Genomic DNA, 13,303 nt, shown 5'->3' on the forward strand with positions numbered 1-13,303 from the left:
ACAATGCTCAGACTGGGGGCCTGGTGACTGATTATAGGCTGATGATGATGATGAAGATCATAATGACGATGCCTAGAATTTATATCAATTTCAGACTCGAGAAGTACTTAAGATCCATTATCTCATTTGAGCCTCACAACACCTTAGGTCTAATCATGTCACTGCCCTACTCAAGAAACTCCAGGGGCTCCCTATTACCTCTGGAGTTAAATGTAAAATCCTTTACAACCTGATTTTGATCTACCTTTGAAGTATTGTTAGAAGTTATTATCCTTCTTCCATTCTTTTCTCCAGCCAAACCAGTCTTCCTACTGTTCCTCACACATGATCTTCTGTCTCCCATGTTTGTGCCTTTGTGTAGCCTGTCCCTAATGCCTGGAATGCATTCCCTCTTTACCACTGTCTCTTGGAATTCTTTGTTTCATTACTATATTATTCAAATTTATATATATTTATATATGCATATATATATACATATATATATATATATGCTGTGTCCTTCATCAAATATAAGCTCCATTGTGCCAGGGACTGGATTTTATTTTGTGATTGTATCCACACTGGGAAGGACAGTGGTTTGCACATAGGAAGCACTTAGTATATATTGGGTGATTACTACCATACTGGATAACAAGACACAAATGATCATGCTACATGTCAAGCTGCAAAAATCACATCAAACTACAAAATTGAGTTTAATCTAATCAGATGAAATTTAATAGAGACAAATGTTAAATGTTATGTAGCCCCTATTCTGGGAAGCACAGATTCCCAGAATGGATAACATTAGATGTTTGGGAAAAGACTCTGGGGACTGGGCTTATGTGTGCATGATTTTGATTTGCTGAAGGAGACTTTGGAGGAAAGAGGAAGGTAGAAGAGAAAGTAGAGACTCTCCTTCCTGCCGCCCACCACCACCCCAGTGGTTCCATCTCAATGTCTTGACTTGAACTGCTGGCCCAGGACTCAGATACCAGGTTTCAAATTGATTAGCTATCTTATAAAAGACATATTGGGTGTGACCAAGTCTCTTCAGTCAATCTCAATACGCAGTCTGGACAGTATCACTCCATTTTATCCAAAGGCTTTTATTCCTTCCAAATCAATTAAGGACTTCTCAGACCTAGTCTGATGTCTGTGATTGATTCATTCTTTCAATATAGGTGTTCTCCACTGATAAAGGTATCAGGGTGAAACATCTTGTTGGTTACTTCAACAGGGGCAATGTGAATGACTGACTGATTGGTTCAGTCAACCTCACCCCCCCATACACACACACACTTACAATTAGATTCAAGACATCAGCTTTACAAGTAAAAGATAGAGGAGAAGGGGGCTAGCATGCCATTTGTGTACAAAGGTTCTGGAGGTTTTAGTGGACTATGAGCTCAATGGGTCAACAGTATGATATGACATCCAGGAAAGCTCATGCCACCTTGGATAGCACTGAGAGATGTAGCATCAGAAATTAAGAATTCATGTTTCAGTGTTGACATGCAAGGTGGTCTCTACTGAATCAACGCAGATGTTAATGCTTGATCCCATACTGTGCAGGCTGAATCAAGGATGAGTCTGGGGGTGATCTCTAGGTGTGTCATTCAAAGACCAGCCTTATATGTGGATAAAGCTTAGCCACAAATGCATATGCAAGTGTGGGGGAGGGGAGGAGGAGAGTTGTTGAATTATTCATCCAAAGTAAGGCACAAGAGAATCCTGCTGAGGCACGGAGATGGAGTGGGAATGGCACCGGGGTATAGAATGCCCACAGTAATGAAATCATAGAAATTTCAAGGAGCAAAGGATAAGTGAATGCAAATATTGATGATGATGAGGTCTGTCACACCCCTAGCCTTGGAGTTAGGAAGACCTGGGTTCCAATCCTCCCTCAAACATTTAGTACCTCTCTGAGCTTCAGTTAATTCATTGACAAAATGGGGTTAATAATAACACCTACTATACCTCATAGAGCTGTGAAGATAATATGGAATTATGCATAATAAGAAAACACATAAAGTGTTCTGCAAACACTAAACACTATGTACAAGTCAGCTCTTCTCATATGACTTCTTCATTCTCACCAATATGCCCGGGATATTCCTCCCACCTAAAAGGAACTTCCTTCCTCCTGTCAATTCCAGCTGACTTCCTTTTCAAGATCCTTTCTTTAGACTTCTTCTTCAGGATTTCTTCTTTGCTTCATTTTACTTGGGGCAGCTAGGTGGTGCTGCAGTGGATAGAGCTCCAGGCCTAGAGTCAGGAAGACTCATCTTCATGAGTTCAAATCTGGCCTCAGACACTTCCTAGCTGTGTGACCCTAGATAAGTCACTTTACCCTGTTTGCCTCAGGTTCCTCATCAGTAAAATGAGCTAGAGAAGGAAACTGAAAACCACTCCATGATCTTTGCCAACAAAACCCCAAATGGAGTCATGAAGAATCAGACATAATTGAAAATAACTGAATGACAACTTAACTCCTTACTCCTTCCACTGTTCAGTCCTTATGAAGGGCAGCCACAAGTTACAGGATGAGAGCTTTAGAGTTGTAAGGGACCTTAGGGGCCACCTAGTCCAAACAGCACATCTTCCAGAAGAGGAAACTTTGGCTTGGAGAGATGCAATGGCTTACCCAAGGTCTCACAAGTGATAAGAAGCAGAGGCAAGATTTCACCACTGACTCTCAGACTCCCCATCCAGTCCTGGATACAATGTGCCTCTCCCATATGAGAGTCTCAAGAGCCACGGTTACTCTTTGTCTAATGACCATGTTTATCATATACTCCATTGCTGTCTGTGATGAACAGCTGTACACAAGGAATCTGCCCACAGTAGAGAAGTCTCTCCAGAGGGTGGCAGGAAGGACAACCACAAGAAGCCATGGTTGCTGCAATATCTCCCTCCCCTCTGGCTACTGTGTTACTCCTCTGTTTCAGTAATTATAAATGGATTTTTCACATAGCTTAGATAGATAGCTATAGATAGATACACACATATATGTATGTATGTGGATGTGTATATCTATTCTTGCTGAAGAGTTTTCCCCTAGAAGTAAACAACCTACAGTAGGTGATGGGATTATGGAGTATTTTGTCATTGGTATAAAAATATAAACAAAATGTATATTTCCAGGGAATGGTTTATGTAAGGGTTATGGGATTTAAAGATCTTCCATGCCCCGTTGGACTTGCTGATGTAGCAGGAAGGGGCGGAGCAAGAGGAAGCGGAAGCCAAGCTAGCGTTCCTGCGTTGGCTGGCGGTGGTGGTGACGGCGGCAGCAGCAGAGGCAGTGGCAGCGCGAAGCCCTTTTTGAGTTAGGACTGCTAAGGACTTTCTGCTAAGGACTCCTGCTGAGGACTGCCAGGGGCCGGAGCTGCTAGGAGCGCGCTTCCAGGACACTGGGTGGTTGCTGTGTGTGGGGAGAGGAGGACCTTTGCCTGAGGTAGCCTGTTCTGTTTTAAAGGCTTGAAAATGTGGGTGCTTTCTACTTTATCTACCTGTGCCAATATCATAACTACTCTGATGGCTTTCACTTTCTGGTTTTGGGACTCAGTCTTTTGGTATCTTAATAAATTTTCTAGTTTATTTCCTCATATGGCAAACATGACATATTTTGTAATGGATAATTATATCAGCATATTTGTAATCTCTATAGGCATTGTGAATATGGCATTGCTGATACAGTTTAGAAACTGGAGATAAGATTTTCCATTGCTTTTCTTGGTGCTGTGAATAGAGTATGTAATAATGATATATATGTGTGTGTGTATGTATCCCAAATCCTACAACATATATAGTAGGTCCCTCACTTAAAGTGAGAAACTCTTCTCTAAAGTAAGAAAATGTATGAGAGGTCATGTGGCAAAGTGGATAAAGAGCTAGAATTAAAGCTAGGAGAATCTGGGTTCAAATCTCACCCGTGACTTATCCTGGTTATAAGTTGCAGAGAAGATGCCAACTTGTATATTGAAGGAATTTCCTTACCTGGGGTTTCCTATGCCAAGGATATCACATATTTAGTCCATATTCCATAAGGAAATATACTATTTTATACACACACATGCACACATACAAATGTATATATGTATATGTATATATGTAAATGTATGTGAAAGCTAAGATAAAAGAATTACTGAAGTAACATGGTTCTGGGAAAGAAAAGAAGGGGTTAAGTGTTTTTGTTTCAAAGAAGAACTCTGTTGGGGAAAGAAAAATCGTTAGGAAATTGCAGTGGTGTTTAAAAAAATCAATAAAACATTCAAAATAAAATAACATAAAGAAGTTGAACTAGGTGATTTAAGAGCCTTCTCAACTCTAAATACATTTTTCTGATTATTTCCCAGCTCAGTAATGAATGCTTACCATTATAATTCTGAGTAATAAAGAAAACAGTCGATTGCATATTATAGACTCCAGGGAAAAGGGTGGAAATATGAATGACAGATTTTAGAAAGATTTCCCTCCAAAATGGTTACCTTTTTTAAAATGTTGTCCCTTAAAAGGGGTAAACCTCAGCTATCCAGAAAATGTACTCCTCTTCCTGCTAATGGCAGAGGACTGAGATGTCACTGCAATTTTTCAGCAGAAAATCTCCTTCAAGCTTACCAAAAGCCTTAGTTCATCAGTGGAACTGCCACGGATTCCAACACAATTCCTGTCTGAGCTGATACTGCTCCTAAGTTGCTGTGGCCCTCAAAATTCATGTGGTGAAATTACCTTCTGGCAATAAGCTTGGCAAGACTCAGCTAACTGGTCCTCAGATAACAGGTCTACACTCAGAAAACTGCCTAGCTTGAGAGGGTCTGCTGGACCTCGGACTCCACTGCAAGTGCCTTCCAGAGTCCAGGGATCCCCTCCAAGCAAAGGGAGGCATTGGGAAATGTTGTTAGAAGACAGCAACAGATACAACAGTTCTACATCACAATATGACAATAACATGACAAATAGTTCTAGGGCAGGAACTAAAATTGTAGGCTAATGTTCTACATAAAACATAATTTTGCATTACTTTGAAGCGTTTGTTGTGACACCAAGCCCTATCTATTCCATAACGATATTCTTCCAGTCAGTCTATGTCTATAAGCTATGATGTTGGTCTCCAAAGCCTGAATGTGCATCACCCAAAAGCCACTGGGGATGAGCATGGTGGGAGTGAGTATGATGTACACGAGGAATTGTGGAGAAAAGACATGAAGGGTATCAGCACAAAGGCCCATGGTTGGAAAAGTAAATTGACTGGTTCCATGACAAAAGGCAGGTATAACAAATGGACAACTCACAGGTTTCACTGGTATCCATGCAGGGTTAGGAGGCATCATAGTACAGTGGAAAGAAAACTGGCTGTGGAGTCAAGGACCTGAGTTCAAATTCCATTTCTGATGTTTACTACATTGCTCAGTCTCCCCCTCTATAAAACAAGAAGGTTAGACTACATGGCCTCTGACATCTCTTCCAGCTCTTAATTCATGATGATCTCTAACATGATTTGTTAATCTCCTGAACAGAATATTAATTGTTCATGTTCACCACTTAGGGGAGTTTCAAACAAACTTCCAAGACCTAAGGCTCTCTCCCTCTGAGGGGATAAGAGCATTTTAAAAGGTGGGGCATCTTTAGCTCTGTTATCCAATGTCAAACATTTGACACTTACGAAGGTGAGACTCAGAGGAACAGGAAGCTGTTGAAATGAGAAATTCTCAGTGATCCTGTCTGACAAAACAGGCTCAAGGGAGAAACCCTCGGGGAGCAGTCAGAAGTGTGGATGCCCCCCTACCCTGATCCTTTCTTCAATGACATCCTGCAAGATCCCATTAACTCTGAAACCTCCACAGTGTTCTGTGCTCCTGGACCTCCCCCCATGGACCTTGGACAGCTCCTCCCAGTTCTGCCAATAATGGCGACCCAGGGCAGCTACTCATCACTTCCCACCCAACTGCAGAGCTGCATTATGTCCCAGAGCTAAGTGCCATCCCTCTCTTACTGCCCCCCTCCCCAATTTTAGCTTTTCTTATGTGTTGTTTTCCACCATTAGATTGTGAGTTCCTTGAGGGCAGGGATTCTTTTGCATTTTTTAAATCTCTAGCACTTAGCATAGTGCCTGAAACATAGTAAGTGCTTTTAAAATGTTTATTGAGTATATTTCAATCATCTGTAATTCATCAGAAAGGATGTTCCACCTGTGCAAGTAGAGATCCTTCTAGAACTTAAAAGGTCACTCTTCAGACTTGCTGTGGCTAAAAAATCCATCCTCCTAGAACCATGCTGACTGGTCTTGAAAACATAGACATCCAGCCCATCACTGCAGCAGTGTTGGATAGTGAATGTATGTATGTGTGTACATATGTGTGTGTATGTAGATATGTTATGTGTATACATATGCACGTGTGTATAAATGAAATAGGAATTAAGGAATATGCAATGAATGATAGTCCCTATTCTGTAATGGGAAAGGTTTTGAACTTGAGGTCAAGAGGACTTGGGTTTGAATACCACCTCTGACATTTCCAAGCTGTGTTGACTCTAGGCAGGTCACTTACAGTAGCCTCCCCCGTAAAATGGAGATAGGAATAGAACCTTCTTCACAGGATTGTTGTAAAGCTCAAATGACATAATGACTGTAAAGCTTTGTGCTCCTTTTAAGGTCCAATATGAAAGTTAGATGCTGTGCTTATTGGGAGTCAGCTTGGCAGGACCTGGTCGGGCTTACAGTTTCCTGGTACAGCCTCAGAGACTTCAGGGTCACCTTTATGCCATGATGAGACCATAGAGGATGACCCAGACAACAAATTCTTTTCATAGTAAAATTAGACTTGGCATCATATTTTTAAGAGTTGGGACCACTCCTGAGGGGCCAGCTTTGTCAAAGAGACCTGGGTTCAGGTCCCACCTCTTGACACATAAGAGATAATATGATTCTGTGGAAGTCATTTCACTTATCCATGGCTCCAGGCAACTCTTGACTGCTACCTCCCCCATTTTACCCTGTCTTCTATCAGTCCCCCCTTTCTCTTATCCCCCTCCCCGACTAGTTCCCTGTAGGGTAAGGTAGATTTCTACACCAAACTGAGTGTGTATGTTATTCCCTCTTTGAGCCAATTCTTATGAGAATATGGTTCAATTGTTGCCCCCCTACCCCAACCCTCCATCTTCTCCTCCACTATAATAGGTCTTTGTGCCATTTTTATGTGAGATAATTTACCTCCATTCTATCTCTCCCTTTGCCCTTCTCCCAGTGCATCCCTCTTTCTTACCCCTTAATTTCATTCTTTTTGGATACCATCCAATTATAGCAACTCACACCTGTGCCCTCTGTCTATGTATACTCCTTCTTACCACCCTAATAGGGGGAAGGGGCCAGGGGGTGTCACTTACACTGGCACCTGCACAGGCACACCTGCAATGCACTGCATGCCACTCTCATCCCATTAAGACAGACCTTTCCTGCTGACCTTCTAAGTTGTCTGGGGCTGAAAAATTGTTTCACCCTGTCCTTTTGTTGATTCTGCTGCTCTGGAATTTTCTCAAAGGCGCTATTTTGAAGTTGTTTGGAGGGGAATTTGGGAAAGTTCAGGTGAGTTACTGCCTTTACTTAAGCATCTTGGCTCCACCTAAAGTAATTTTCCTTCCCCTGGCAACTCTCAACAGCTACAGGCTATAGAGCAGGTACCTAAAATGCATAAAAGGTAAAAGGAGTTTTAATGTAGTTTGGTCATTTGCACAGTACTTCAGAGTAAACTATCGTGGGCCCTAAAAAAAGCAAATCCCCCCCAAACATTCTTGGCTTCTAAAGTTGTAGGGTTATAGATTTAGACCTCTGACTCCAAATACAGCATTCCTGCTACTAAATCACAACAGAAATTTAAATCAAATAATTTCAAAATTTTCAAAATGCTCAGCTGATTCTCCTCCAAAAAATACAATTAGAATTTTAGCAAATATAATTTTAGAAGATAAAACAAAATTGCCAAAACATCATTTCTCAATAGGCCTCTAACCAAATGGTTGCCGAGTCCTCCTGATTTCACACCATGCAATCTCATTTCCTTCTCTTCACTCAAAAGGTCACCACTGCTTACCTGCAATAGATTCCTAATTGGTCTCCCAGTCTTCAGTCTCTCCCCTGTCCAATCCATCATCCACACGGCTGTCAACTGATATTTCAAAAGTCCCTTCCTGACCCAGAGATTCCACTGCTAGGCATATGCCCCAAGGAGGTTAATGAGAGAAAGGTCTCATATATTCCTAAATAGCAGTAGCAGTACTTACAAAAGGAGAAAAGGACTGAAGACAGAATGAGAAGGGTCTAAAGAAACTGCAGCATACTCATATAATGGATTATTGTGCTAAAAAAACAACAACTATGGTAAACTGGGCACCAAAGTCAGAAATAAAGAGAAGGTAAATAGAGCACTGGCCCTGGAGTCAGGAGGACATGAGTTCAAATCCGGCCTCAGACACTTAACACAAAAACTAGCCATATGACCTTGGGCAAGTCACTTAACCCCAATTGCCCTCCAAAAAGCAAAACAACAGCAACAGCAACAACAGCAACAACAACCATGGATTCAAAGAACCAAGAGAAACCTAATAAGACCTCTATGAATTGATGGAAAATAAGGAGGATAAAGGTAACAACATATCTGATGATTACCAGTTAATGGAGAAAAATAGAAACAAAATAATTTTTACAACCAAGTCTGGTCTCAGAGAAGAAATAGGAAAATATGTCACTCTCCTTTTTGTTAATTTTACAAGCAGGAGAGTGTGGATGTATAACACTGAATGTAGTGGACTTAACTGATGCATTGATTCATTTTGCTGAATCAATTTTTTTCTTCCTTTTTCTTCTGGATCTCTGGTTAGGGGAAGGAAAGGGATACATTTGGAAATGAAGGTTATATAATAACAAAAATATCAGTAAAATGTTTCACAATTAAAATAATAAATTATAGGTATGAGCATGTCACTCCCCAGCTTAAGAACCTTCAATGCTCCATATTGCCTCTTGAAAATACAAAATGCTCTTACTGGCACTTAAAATCCTTCATAATCTGGCTTTACCTTATCTTTCCAGACAGATCTCCCATTATCCACCCTCATATACTCTACATTTCAGCCAAAGTGGTTTGCCTGCAATCATCCCTTCATAATGTTTCATTTCCTGTCTTCATGCCTTGTTACGGGATACTTGGTGTGGTCTCCCTACCTACCTCTTAGGATCCCTAACTTCCTTCAAGACTCAGCTCAAGTTTCTCTTCTTCTACAGGAGAGCTTCTGTGGTCTCCCAGGTGTTTATTTTCTCCACTTACCCTGAAATTACTTTGCTTTTACTCTTTATGCCTTTTGCACTTGCTTCTCTCCAATCCCACCTTTTTTATTCATTGACCTGTATGGCATGAACATAAACAGAGAAATTGTGGCCAGCACTCAGGAAGAGTGGGGCCCAGTTCAAATGCAACCTGGGTCAAAGTCAGAAATAAAGAGAATGCAGTTTATTATGGACCAAGTTGACTAATCTAGCCAGACAGGATTAATGATCTTCATAAACATGCCATCCATCAAATGGGGGCATGCAGGTAGATGGAATGATCTCTCAAATTCTTTCCAGATCAAACAGGACATGATTGGTGATTCAGACACTCTATCGATGATATGCCAACAGCATCATCTTCCTACAAAGGACAAGGATTCATCCATCCACAGGATGAAAGGTAAGGCTGTCAGCCTGTTCGGGGTGGGCCAGACACTGTCTAGAATCACTCTGCCCAGTCTTGGGCTGCATAACCAAAAAGAACTCATTCAGGGCAAGGACATGTTGCAAACTTGAAAAAAATGGGATACTCAGATTTGAGGGGAATCAAAAAGAATTTCTCCTGGTAAAGAGAACTGGAGGGAGATTGCAAGAGTACAAGAAACAAAGTTAGAGAAAGTTTTATTTAAGTTTGATGCTAGAGAAAATTTCCAGATCCTCGGAACTGTTCCAAAGCCTTGTGAGGTTGCCTCTCACTGGAGCCCTCAAGCAGAGGCTGGAGAGCCCCTGAGCCAGTGAAGGACACTCTAAGGTCCCTTTGACCTCCAAGTTTCCAGAATTCTCTTCCAGAGAATCTGAGTTCTTCCAAAGGATGGCCACCCACTTAGGTGCCTCTCGAACTCCCCTGAGGTCAGCACAAGAGGATGGGAGCTTAAAGTTCAACCCGAGGGAAATGAGTAAGACATGAACAAGCCATGAGCAGCATGACCCTGAGAATGAACCCTGGCAGATGAGAGACACAGGCAGAAGCTCAACTCAGCTTTAGTGGAATGAATTTTCTCTGTACCCAGTTACTTACATCAGTTTTGATGATGTTTGCACATATAAATTGAAGCCTGATGGGGTCATTTCCCTAACCCTGCCTTTCTTCCTGCCTCATTCACCTGAGAATTCTGGGGGGGGGCCTTGATCTTGGAGGGCACAGGTTTTTGAAACATGTACAAGACCAGGCAGCATGAAGACAGGAAAACCCCCAAAACCCAGTATCCAAAGGAGGCTATGATAGTGTTGGTTTGGAGAATAGAAGACACAGGTTCGAAACCCAACTCTGTGTGACCTTGGGAAAGGACCCTTCTCTGGACCTAAGGGTTTTTTTATTTGCATGTAACAAGACACATTTTATGGGATGGCATGGAAAATGAAGGGAGCGGACTAGGTTTTCTTGGAAGGCTCCTTCCAGCTTTAAATATGGGATCCTAATTGTCTTAACTCCGAGAACTTCTTAGTAAAGAGGGAAGGTATCAATATTCTTAGTGCCCTGCTCATTCACGGTCTGAGGGGACTCATTTGTGGTTAGTTTCATAACTACTGGTCACTCTTGATATAGGAACAAAAAATAAAAAATAAATTTGTAGTCAAGACCTAAGTTCAAAGGCTGGTTTTGGCGTTTTTGTCTGACCTTAGGCAAATCACTTCACAGTCTTTGACCTCAGTTTCCTAATCTGTAAAATAAGGGAGTTGGACTACATGGCCTCCAAGATCCCTTCCAGGGCTAGAGCAATGATACTATGGATGGGCAGGTCTCTTTTTGCTCTGGACCTCAGTTTCCTGCTCTGTAAATATTAGAAGAGTAAACTACATGGCCCCTGAGGTCCCTTCCAGCTCTTAATCTAAATTCCTCCAATAATGGTAATTATAAATGGAGCAAAGAAGGGACAGATGAAGTTCATTAGAGTCTCACAAATACAATAATCCCTTCCATATGGAGGGTGGTCCAAAAGTCTTGGTGCAGTTTTAAGCTTCTGTAGCCTACAAAAGCACTAAAACTTCTAGATCACCCTGAATATTCTTAATGGTTGTCTAAGTTGTTTCTTGGGAAAGCCTTGAGAGATGGGCAGGGCCAGGATTATTATCTAGGCTTTAGAGGATCTGAGTTATTTGCCCCAGGTTACCCAGATAGTAGGAGGCAAAGCTCATCATAATTGCACAGGACTCCTGACTCTTACCACAGAGTTCATCCTACTGGGAAATTGGAGAGGCAAGGTAAGGGACAAAGGAAGAAGGGGAAATTTATTATGGGTTTGAAAGTTCGATGAATGTGTGCTTTAGGGGTTGGAAGAAACCTGAAAAAACACTCCTCCTATAAATCTTGGATGTTTCACCAGCTAACTAAGAAGCCCCTCAGATGTGAATTGCTTTAATTTTATCAGCAAACATTTATCAAGCACCAACTATCTGTGTAAGTCATAAGGTGAAGAAATTCAAATTTATATTTATTCCAGAGCCTATCATAGGCAAGGCACTGAGGTATAAATACACAAAACAAAACAGGCCCTGTCCTCAAGACACTTACAATCTAGTAGGCCAGTCTCTCATAGTGCTCCACACAAATCCTTGAGCTGGGTCTCCCGACTAAACTATGGGATATAGCTGGGGAGCTGGCTTAAGAAGGGGGTCAGACTCGAACAGGGAAAAGGCAGGCACAAAACCTTTGGGTATCTAAGATGGGGCAGGACAGACTAGCACAGGGAAAGCAGTAGGGCCCTACAAACAAACTGACATAGTGTTACCTAAGGCTGGTGCCCGAGTGTAGCACAGGGAAAATGGGTGGGAAAGAGGATTCTAGACAGAACAAGAAGAAACCTTAAGTGAGGGGAAGGGGAACAAGGAAAGGCAACCAGCATGTAACAACCACCCACTATGTGCCAAATAGTTTGCTAAGTGCTTTACAAATATTATATTTTTTGATCCTCACCAACAGTCCTGGAAGGTAGGTGCTGTTATTACCCCCATTTTACAGTTGATGACAGTGAGGCAGGCAGAAGTGACTTGCAAAGGGTCACCCGATCAGTACGTGTCTGAGGCTGGTTGTGAATTTAGGTCTTCCTAACTCCAGGGCCAGTACTCTATCTGCTGTGCCACTGAGTTTCCTTAGAGATGATCTAAGGCCCCTCATTCAGCAGATGAGAAAATGAGGCCAATTAGGTGGCAGAGCTGAGAAAGTATACGAAATGTTCATGATTCTTTGTGAAATTGCACTTGATTACCCATTGGTATCCATAAGTTTTTGCCAGAAAATCTTGTCTGCATTTTGTTTCAGTTTGTACAACTTTGGAAGTTTGTAGCTGGAATTTACAAGTGAAACATATTTTGTTCATTGTCTTTGGCCAAGGTCACAGAGTCAAGTATGGGACAGAACCAGAATCAGAAGCAAGGTCCTGTGTCCTTCAATCTGGTGCTTCACCCACACAAATGAGGCTCCAATTTGTCCATCAGTGTGGCTTGCACATGCAGTGGAGATAGGGAACACACACCACACACACATGCACACACACAACACACAACACACACGTACACACACCACACACACACAACACACACGCATACACATACCACACACCACACACACAACACACACGCACACACACCACACACACAACACACACCACACACACACACACACACACACAAACTCTTTTAGCTGGTCTTCTTGAGGCTGAGGATATATCTGTGAGATGCTGATCTGGAGGAAAGGTACCAGCTGGGGCTCAGAAACAGAGTAAGTGGCCCAGACTCAAGACTTTGGCTTCCTCACCCAGGTTCCTAAGGAACTAGGTCAAATGTCCACAGAGATGGCTGAAGGCGAGCAAATATCTGGGTAATCAAAAGGGCGCATTGAATGACCCAAGAGCTTTGTTGTTGTTGCTGTTCAAATGATAAGTAGGTAGGTAGGTAGGTAGCCAGCTAGATGATAAATAGATAGATTAGATAGATAGACAGCGATAGATAGATAGATAGATAGATAGATAGATAGATAGATAGATAGATAGATAGATAGAT

The sequence above is a fragment of the Petaurus breviceps genome, unplaced genomic scaffold (genome assembly GCF_028583685.1).
Source record: "Petaurus breviceps papuanus isolate PSGF00001 unplaced genomic scaffold, PetGlider_PUasm1.0 90881, whole genome shotgun sequence".
NCBI classification, from domain to species: Eukaryota; Metazoa; Chordata; class Mammalia; order Diprotodontia; family Petauridae; genus Petaurus; species Petaurus breviceps.